The following is a 9,276-nucleotide window of genomic DNA, read 5'->3' on the forward strand; positions in this document are numbered from 1 at the left end:
GGCTAGGGTTAAAGAGGGTGGGGTGGGAAACCGTGTTTTTCATTTTAAGTCCTTCTGTACTATTTAATTTTTTACCTTGTGCATGTATTACTTTGAAAAATTTTTAATAAACTCAAATAAAAATTCTCCAGTGACTTCATATTGACTAAGATATGCTCCAAACCAAACCCTTACAATGGCTTATGAGGCCCTCAGATATTTGGATCCACCCAGTGTGTCCAGGTTCACTGTTCTTCCCATTACTCTCTAGGTCCGGCCACACTAAATCTCTTCCAATTATTCACACTTCACCTTCCCTTGTTTCTGCAGGTGTTCCACAAAAAACAAAGCTTGTCCCTGATCTCACCATGTAACTGAGATTAAGCTTACTCTCTAGCAGATTTTTAATATTCATTGAGTGAAGGAACACTCAACAGGTGTTGCGTGAAGATTGCCAACCAGTGTTCTTTCCCAAGAAGGCATGATATTTGTCCCTATTCTATTCCAGGGAACATTTCAAGATCATAATGGGGCTGTAAGTCTTCCTGCATTCCTATTCATTTGACGATTTGGGTAAGTTTTAGTCTTAGATGAGACCAGGTCATGTCAAAGATTTCTATCCATCTGTCAGTCTCCTTGTTATGTTCTTTGCCACTTTGCTTGAACATCATAATCTGTTTTCTCCAATTCTCCCTCTGCCTCCCACCCCCGTATTTTGGAGAAGCAGTTAACTATGTAGGAGAAATCTTCAGGCTCCCAAATTTCTTGTGTTTTGCTATTCCTCATCTCTTGGTGGCTCTTCCTTCCCCACTAGTTTACTTTCTTCTGTTGTCCAACTCCCAAGGCCAGGTGGAGCTCTCTAAGGAACATTGGCCTTACAGCCATATATATTGGCCTTACACATTAGGCTGCTATATTTAGTCCCTAAACCAATGTCCTCACATTGGTGAGTCGCAACCTCACCTAAGGTATATGCTAGCAAGCCACTAGGTAAGTAGATATGGCATTAGATGTTGACTGGTTTTGCTGGCAAAAGTAACACATTCTATGCCTTCTTTCAAGATGACATCACTTCTAGGTTCTTTATTCCTTCAATGCTTTTGGACCCCTACTTAGCTTCCATTTTGAAAAGGATTTCTTTCTTTGACCCTCATCATTAGAGTCAGAAGTGTGGTAGAGAAGGTGTGTGTGATCCTCTACTTTTCAAGCATCTTCTAACTACACACACACACACACACACACACACACACACACTCCACATCTAATTCAAGAGAGCTATAGAAATGCTACTGATTCATTTGGATTCATACACATTTGAATGCTATAAAGAAGCATTTCTTTGAGAGGAAAGGTTGTGTACATTGTTATTGGCAATGTTCTCATGCTGGGTGCTTAGTTTTATAGGTGTTCATTATATTAGGAAAAAATAGAATAAATGAGTAAATTAGAAACAAAACAAGCATTGATCAGTGATGACAGTTATCAGGAGCCAAGGACTATGTTAACACAAGTATGTGTACATGAAGGTCATTAAAATGTTACTTCTGTTCATCTGAACTATAAAGGAACTCAAATATACATAATTAAGAAATATGTACATGTGGGTACTAAAAATTTCTTTGCATGAACTGCCTTAAATTTGGCATAAAATTCACTGTCACAGACTGCCAAAATTATTTAGTATAATTTGAGTTCAGAGATAGTACAGGTGGGTGGGTGGGAGAATGTTGAGGGTGGGAGCCAGGAGGGCAAAATGATCAAATGTAAAACATAAAGACAACCAAATCAAGGAGTCCAGGAGAGGCCCCACAGACCGAGACATCCCCCCCATTCCCCAACACAACCTGTAATTCTGGGCCCAAGTATATATAACTGGCTATACCTATGCCAAGTCCTGTTATCTGTGAAGTGTTTGCTTTAAGTAAGAGCCAAGTACCTGGAAGAGGTCATGAGCTCTCCTTGTAGCCTCCATCAAGGTAACGAGTGGGAGATGCCAACTCCAATTTTTTGTTTTATTTTTTAACAGTTTCCCCTGTGGTTCTTACTGTCAGAGCAGCTTGGGGGCCACACAAAGGAAGCAATAGTAAGTCGTAATCAAGGTTTCTGATACTTATTCACAAGACATTTGGCACTGTGAGCTGGTCCGTTGGTAACAGTCAAAATCTAGAGCAGACAAATCTCGAATCCTCGTAGGAAATGGAGATTAAACTATAAAAAGGCAAACAGTGACTCACATCAGAAGTGTCAGAGTGACCTTTGGATAACACCTACAGAGTCTCTGGTACTGGATGAAGAAGAGAATTTAATGGGATGGATGGGATGGGGAGGGGTAAATATCCTCAGGTCTAACAGATGATGGTATTGACGCCCTCCAGCCAAAGACCACCAGGAGCACCCCTCTAGCGGAACAAGCTGGGTTAACTCATTGCGGCTAGGGAAAAGCACACACTGCAGGGAACTGGGCATCTCAGTAAAAGGTGTTTAAAAGAAACGACTAGAGAATTTGGCTTTGGGCGAATCATTTTGGGGAGGGTCTAAGGAAGCAAGGCTTCGTTCTGGATTGGATGCTGTCGAGACGCAGGGGCAATTCTATGATTGTCTCAGGAAATCTCATCTATTGGTAAAGGGATGCCTAAAGTGGCCATAGAGCCAGAACTGGTCTCTGAAAAAGTAGCAGGTCCTCATTTTAGGTAAGAGAGACGGATATTTGGTATTTTGTGGTTGCCCAGAGATCTTGCTCTTGTTGCCTTATCATGGTCTCAGAGTGATCTTGTTTGACGTGGATGTTCCATGGAATGGTTTATGTACAATGGGGAAAAACAGCGCCTAGCTGTATCAGACAGGGTCCTGAGGTCAGGAGCTGCTTTTTTTTTTCTTTCTCAGTGCTAGAGGATGAAATGAAGAGCCTCTGTTCCTCTTACACAAGATTAAAATATGCATTTCTCTTCATGTGCCTGTTGGCCATCCGGATGTCTTCTTTAGAGAAGTGTCTATTCATGTTTTCTGCCCATTTCTTCAGGGAAATACAAATCAAAACCACACTCAGATACCACCTCACGCCAGTCAGAGTGGCCAAAATGAACAAATCAGGAGACTATAGGTGCTGGAGAGGATGTGGAGAAACGGGAACCCTCTTGCACTGTTGGTGGGAATGCAAATTGGTGCAGCCACTCTGGAAAACAGTGTGGAGGTTCCTCAGAAAATTGAAAATAGACCTACCCTATGACCCAGCAATAGCACTGCTAGGAATTTACCCAAGGGATACAGGAGTACTGATGCATAGGGGCACTTGTACCCCAATGTTTATAGCAGCACTCTCAACAATAGCCAAATTATGGAAAGAGCCTAAATGTCCATCAACTGACGAATGGATAAAGAAATTGTGGTTTATATACACAATGGAGTACTACGTGGCAATGAGAAAGAACGAAATATGGCCCTTTGTAGCAACGTGGATGGAACTGGAGAGTGTGATGCTAAGTGAAATAAGCCATACAGAGGAAGAAGATACCATATGGTTTCACTCTTATGTGGATCCTGAGAAACTTAACCGAAACCCATGGGGGAGGGGAAGGAAAAAAAAAAAGAGGTTAGAGTGGGAGAGAGCCAAAGCATAAGAGACTCTTAAAAACTGAGAACTGAGGGTTGATGGGGGGTGGGAGGGTGGGGAGGGTGGGTGATGGGTATTGAGGAGGGCACCTTTTGGGATGAGCACTGGGTGTTGTATGGAAGCCAATTTGACAATAAATTTCATATATTGAAAGAAAATATGCATTTCTCTTGACTGAGCATAGGGATGAGTTGGGGGAAAAAATAATATCACAAGGTGCCCAAGAGCAACCCCTGGAAAGGGTGGTTCCCTAATGATTCCCTAGACTTGGAGCAAGTCTTGGTTGTAATTCAAAATGAGGCTGCGACCACAAGTTAATACTAACAGGCCACTTACTTACTCTCCGAAACATTCCCACTTCTGAAATGTAGGTTCCCTGAGCCATTCCTGAGAAGAATATAAAGTAGGCATTAGGGAAGCAGTTTGCTTTTACCTAACAGGAAGAACATAACAGTAAGATACCATTACAATCCATCTAAATGCACTTGCTAGTTGAGCCACACAGGAAAAATTGGAATTTAAAACAGAAACTGAAAGGTGCCTTTATGTTAGTTAGATATAGAATGCTTTCGGGGCACCTGGCTGGCTCAGTCAGTTAAGCGTCTGACTCTTGACTTGGGCTCAAGTCATGATCTTATTATGGTTCATGAAATTGAGCCCCTCATCAGGCTCTGTGCTGACAGCACAGAGCCTGCTTGGGATTCTCTCCCTCTCTGCCCCTCCCCTGCTTGCTGTGTACACACTCTCTCTCTCAAAAATAAGTCAACTTTTGGGGCGCCTGAGTGGCGCAGTCGGTTAAGCGTCCGACTTCAGCCAGGTCACGATCTCACGGTCCGTGAGTTCGAGCCCCGTGTCGGGCTCTGGGCTGATGGCTCAGAGCCTGGAGCCTGTTTCCGATTCTGTGTCTCCCTCTCTCTCTGCCCCTCCCCCGTTCATGCTCTGTCTCTCTCTGTCCCAAAAATAAATAAATGTTGAAAAAAAATTAAAAAAAAAATAAATAAGTCAACTTTTTAAAAAATGTATATTTAAAAAAGATCTATAGTGCTTTGATAAAAGGAGTAGCAGAAACCATTTTCTCCAGGGCTCAAACTTCCCTTATGGAGCTCATAGTCTCTGGGAGATAGGAGAGTAAAGCAGTAAAGATCTGTGGCCTCACTGAGATTTTAAATATTTTTTAGCATAAAACTAAATGAAACCACTGGAAAAATGCTTTACCAAGTTAAATTAAAATTCTTCATGTTTGATCTGCCCTCTTTTAAGAAATGTTCAAAGAGGGGCACCTGGGTGGCTCAGTCGGTTAAGCATCCGACTTCAGCTCAGGTCGTGATCTCACAGTTGGTGAGTCCAAGCCCCTCATTGGGCTCTGTGCTAACAGCTTAGAGCCTGGAGCATGCTTCAGATTCTGTGTCTCCTTCTCTCTCTCCCCCTCCCCCATTTGCACTCTGTCTCTCTCTCTCTCTAAGTAAATATATAAACAAAAAAAATTAAAAGATACTTGGATCATAAGTATCGATATAAAATGAAAAACGTTGAGAAGGAAAACCTTGAAATTACAGTAATTCTCAGAATAAATCAATTTGGAAATAATTTATACTTGCAGAAAAATCTAAAAAATAATGTTATTGATCCCATAGGACTGGGAGCTTTGATATTCCTTCTCTACATGGATTTTATTGTAGAGATATTGGCCTTCAGTGATTCCCAATTCCCATACAGCAGCCCCTCTGGCCTCTTGACATCTGCGACCCTTGTGGGTTTGTGCATGAAGACAGATAAACCACACTGGTGTGGGTACAATTATAGAAACTGGGTCTGTTGTATACCTACCTAATGGGTCTGATATTTCAGAGCCAGAGGAAAAACATCCACACTCAGCCTTGGGTTAAGTCAGCTCCACTGGCTCAGGGACAACTGAAATCTTCAGTACAAAACCAACCGTTATGGAGATGGGACAAGTTTGGAAATGTATGAAGACTCCTCTCTTGTTGCTGATGTGAAGAAGACATCTTCAGAATGGATATCTGTGGAGTGGTAGTGGTATGTTCCAAGACACCCCCTGTGACTGCAATATTACTGCTCCTGCCACATACGTCCCACATCCTAACGATCCAAAAAGAAAATATAGGCCCAGGTTGGGGAACCCGGCTGGCTCAGTCGGTAAAGCATGCGACTCCTGATCTCGGGGTTGTGAGTGTGTTGGGTGTAGAGATTACTTAAAAGAAATCAATTTTAAGAAACGGGCCTAGGTTAATTTCACAAAGACGCCAAAGGAGAAAATGAAAGCTCTTCTAACTGCGATTAAGCGCCGGCCATCTGTCAAGAGTAGCAGCAAATTCCAGCCTCACTGCTTTAAATAAATAGGCAGGCAGGAACTTGCCCTAGAGATAGACCATGCTAGAATCTGAATGAGGGTTATCATACATGTACTAAAGAATGAAAAAATGTAGTCGGTGAGGCTTTCCTACATGCTCTCAAGTTAATGGCTTTGCTCTTTACTCCCACTAAGGCACAATTTTGGTAAGTGCACTTGAGCATTTTAACTTTAGGAGAGATCCTTGTAACAGTACATGTGTTAGCCTGGATCCTCCAAGCAGCAGAAGCCAAGATGAGGTCAGATGCGCAAGAGATTTATCTCAAGGGAAACATGTGTGAGAGAAAATGGAGAGGGACCAGAAGAGGCTGGGAGAGCCATGGGACTGTGAGGGAGGTTTCATCCGCTGAAGGAAGAGAGCAAACGCAGGAAAGGCTTCTGTGGGGCAGGTCTCAGAGAAAGTCCTGTCAAGGCCAATAGGAGTCCTTGAGCCAGAGCCACCCATCAGAAGAGTCCCATGTACCCCAGGAACGGGCCTGCCTCAACAGCCTGAGTACACTTAATCACCAGCCAGGAGAATCCATGGCCCAGCACCCAGGATTCCAGGGTGCACCAGCTGTGGCCGCCTGTCACTTACATACCCGCTCCTTGCAGTTGGAGATCGGAGTGGAGCCTTTGCACGGCCCAGTACTTATTCTTCAAACAGCTGCAGACACCTGTTCTGGATCATCTTAAATAGGGACTTAGTAACCGTCCCCAGCGACTCATACCAATAAATGCGCATAAGTGCATTCAACCATCTCTATTCCTAAATTAGACCATGGCTAACCCTTCCCAGATTCTTGAGGCCCTTCAGGGAAAGAATATATGGGACCACATTAAGTTTAACTCAGAGCTAAAAATAATTGAAGAAGGAAGTCAGTGACTATTAATGCTAGCCCATAATTAGAAAGCTTAGGGATTAAGTAACCCCTGCATTTGGCTTTGTGAGAAAATGGAATTACTGCAAGAGCTTTCCTCTGTTCGACAAAAACGGGCCGGTGTGCCAGTGGTTAACAGTAAAAGTTCTGATCCCTATGCCCCTTGCATGTGCTAGACAATTAAGTATCATATTGCTCGTGTATACTTATTAGGTATAACCCAGAAGGAGTCAGTCATTGTAGCACAAAGGACAGGGGTTGGCATGCTTGGCCTGAGCTAGGACAGACCCACACTTGGACCTGGAAATGGCTCCATTTCCCCCTGAATCTTAAGGGAGAGGGAGAAGGAGATTATCTAACAAAAATGGGATCTGCTGAGAAAGGGCAGTAGAGGTGGGGTAGGGAATAGATGTGGAGGAGGGAGTCTCCATGTTTACGACACGGCGTTTCTTAAAAACCTTCCTCCAGACTGCAGACTACAATCCAAACTCCTGGGTTGCCATCCAAATTCACTCCCACAAGCGCGGTTCACAAATTTCGGTCACAATGAACATTTTGTCTTTCTCAGATCAAGCTTTCACAAGGACATCTCCATGCTGTGGACTACAATGTGGCCTCATGTTATAATGCCCTTGACTCTTGTCTGCTCACAAATAACATTTATGTTTTTCAAAGTTAAGTTTTAGTGGCTCCGTCCCTGTACGTTCATCTCTGATGACTAAAAAGAATGGCCTCTTCCTTTCTCTTTCCTGGCACTGATTTTTCAGCTGATTATGACACCTACATAAATCCTTATGGTATTACAGCTCTTTCGTGTCTACTGTCTTCTTAGATTTACTGACTACAGTATCATCTCCATCTCCCAGAGCACCCCACAGAATATGTGCCCGGTGAGAATATGCTGATTTTCATGGAGGAGTCTCTGTTTTCCCCTAGGCTGGAGGAAGGGTCTGGAGGTCTGCACATGAGCAATGACCCTTTAGTCTGACCCGTGTTGGCCACCATCTTTCACTTGCTAGGTTTTAAATGGACCTTTGTGCTGTTTCTTATGTTGTTTTGTTTCCATTCCTCGGCCAACTTCTGTTCCCAAATGGAGGTACCCTAATGACCACAGGTACCATTTGCTCGCTGGCCCTGAAAAATTCACCTTTATTTGAAGCCCTTTCTTCTATTAGATCAACACCAAAAATACTCACAGGTGTCCTACTAGAATCGTGGCACTTGACCATAAAGTGTGACATTGATGTAGGCAGAGACTGGTTAAAACCTTGGAGCGCAAACACAAAAGGGCCCCTAGACTCCGCATTTGACATGGAACTTTCCTGACACACTCCCTCAGTGGCTGGCTCCCACCCTACTTCTCCAAGGTTTTGTTTCCTGGTATGAAACCTATGAATTCAACTAACCCCAGCTCACATTGGGCTTCCACCCTGAAGTATTCTCAAATTCCGATAGGTCTTAGCCAAATCGCATGCCTTGTATAGGTTTCTCCTTGCCTCTTCTATCTGAAACCTGACTGCATTTGGTCCTCTGACAAACAAATTTCTGCTAGTCCTCCAAAGACTCGGTTATTTACGAGTTCAGCACACATTTCTTGAACATTCACTATATGCTTATTCACTTATTCAATCACACACTTTCATGCAATTATTAAGAAACGGAAGCCTGCTACATGACAAATGAAACTCGGCAGTGAGGATACAATGACGGACACGACGGAGACAGATGGCACACTCAGCAAGAGAGCCTATGGGACAAACCAACGGTAATCGGTGGTCATACAAGCAAGTGTGGAGTGGCAACCTGGGAAAGAAGAAGAAAGAGAGGTGTCTGGTGTGGTCGGGAGCAGGATTTGGTATAATGTGGAGGTTAGGAAATTCTTTTCGAGGCAAGTGACTGCTGCGCTAAGGTAAGAAAAAGCGTCGCTTTCTAAGAGAAGAAAATTTCACTTTCCTAGGAAGGAGTGTTGCACACTGAATACACTTAAAGAAAACCCCTGAAACAAGAATATCTTTGGCACCGGTGTCTCTTCTACTCCCAGACGCAGTACTAGCTTGAGTGTCCTGCACAGCCTGGAAACCCCACGAGCACGGGCTGCGCGGGCGGGTGCTGACCACCAGGAGGCAGCCTTTCAACGCAGGAAACTATTCTCTGGCGCTGCACCCCACCACTGGAGGGGAGGGAGGCGCTTCCACGCCAAAACCCCTAGGCGCTGGGTTACGCTGTCGTCGGGCGCGTTGCTAGCCCCGAATCTGGTTTACTAGAGACCTGGCGTTTGCTTTCCGGCAAAGCTCCCCTCTCGTACCCCAGAACTCTCGGAGGGCCTGAGAGAGCCGCTTTCCGCCCGAACCCCGCAGATCGAGGAACTCCACCTCCTGGGAGCATGAGTCAGGTACCCTGATGGAGCTCCGCAAACTGCGACACCACCTCAAGCGCAGCGGGCCGGGAGGGGCCTC

The sequence above is a fragment of the Herpailurus yagouaroundi genome, unplaced genomic scaffold (genome assembly GCF_014898765.1).
Source record: "Herpailurus yagouaroundi ecotype Mexico unplaced genomic scaffold, PumYag 100, whole genome shotgun sequence".
NCBI lineage: Eukaryota > Metazoa > Chordata > Mammalia > Carnivora > Felidae > Herpailurus > Herpailurus yagouaroundi.